This window comes from Gavialis gangeticus, unplaced genomic scaffold, assembly GCF_001723915.1.
Source record: "Gavialis gangeticus isolate Ggan-Ray unplaced genomic scaffold, GavGan_comp1, whole genome shotgun sequence".
Taxonomy (NCBI): domain Eukaryota; kingdom Metazoa; phylum Chordata; order Crocodylia; family Gavialidae; genus Gavialis; species Gavialis gangeticus.
In genome coordinates, this window is record NW_017729032.1 from 212490367 (window position 1) to 212491418 (window position 1052).

The window sequence follows — 1052 nt, forward strand, 5'->3', positions numbered from 1 at the left end:
ATGGGGGGAATTGGGGGACTCTCAGGGTTTGCAGGAGGGAGTGGGGGGATTGGAGAAATAAGCAGGGTCCACAGGCAGATTGGGGGAAATATGGGTAAATGGGAACCATGGAGGGAATCATGGGGGCTAGGAGGGTCCACAGGAGACATTTGGGGGATCAGAGGGAACAAAAGTGTCCATTGGGCTGATGAGGATCAGAGGAGAAGCAGTGTCCACAGGGGGAATTGGGAGTGCTAGTGGAGTCTGTGGGAGGGATCTGGGAAGGCAGGCAGGGTCTACAGGAGGGTTGGGAGGATGGGGAGGATTCTCTCCCTACCCGGGGCCAGGGGCTATTTTTAGCCCTCTAACTCTGCCACCCCCAGAGATATGAGCCCCTCCCCTGGCAAGCCAGCCCCCCATTCTGCCACCCCCTCCCCTATCCTGACTTACTTCATTGGCTCCCAGCACTGGTGAATGCCAATAAAACCAGCCCCAGGAGTGGCCTGCAGGATGTGGGGTTTGGCAGGCTCAGGGGAGGCTAGCTGGTCCATTTGGGGAGGGGTCAGTTGTCCATGTGGGTGTGGGAAGAGGGGCTGGGGGGCTGAAAATAACCCGGTGACAGGGAAGCAAGTAGCAAAAACACAGCTTTGGGGCTCAGGCTAGTGGCTGGGCTTTCCCAGCCCCAGGGCTGCATTGGGAACTGTACAGAAGTTCAATTAGACCTGTCTTGACAGGCCTGATCTAAGTTAGACTGCTTCTGAGGTACACATAAGCACAGACAGAAGTGACAATTTTTACCTGACCTAGTCACAGAAAGCAGTTTATAGCTGTGACCAAACACAAGTGCGCGGCTGCAGACAGCTTAAAAAATGGCTGATCAGGTGAAAATATGACCCCTTATTGCATGAGGTATCAGATGAAGATGTTTCAGAATGCAGTATCTTCTGTAACTTTTGTCTGTGGAGCTCCCAGCCAGTCACTGTTTTCATAGTTTCATAGTTTCTAGGGTCGGAAGGGACCTGAGCAGATCATCAAGTCCAACCCCCTGCCATGGCAGGAAAGAGTACTGGGGT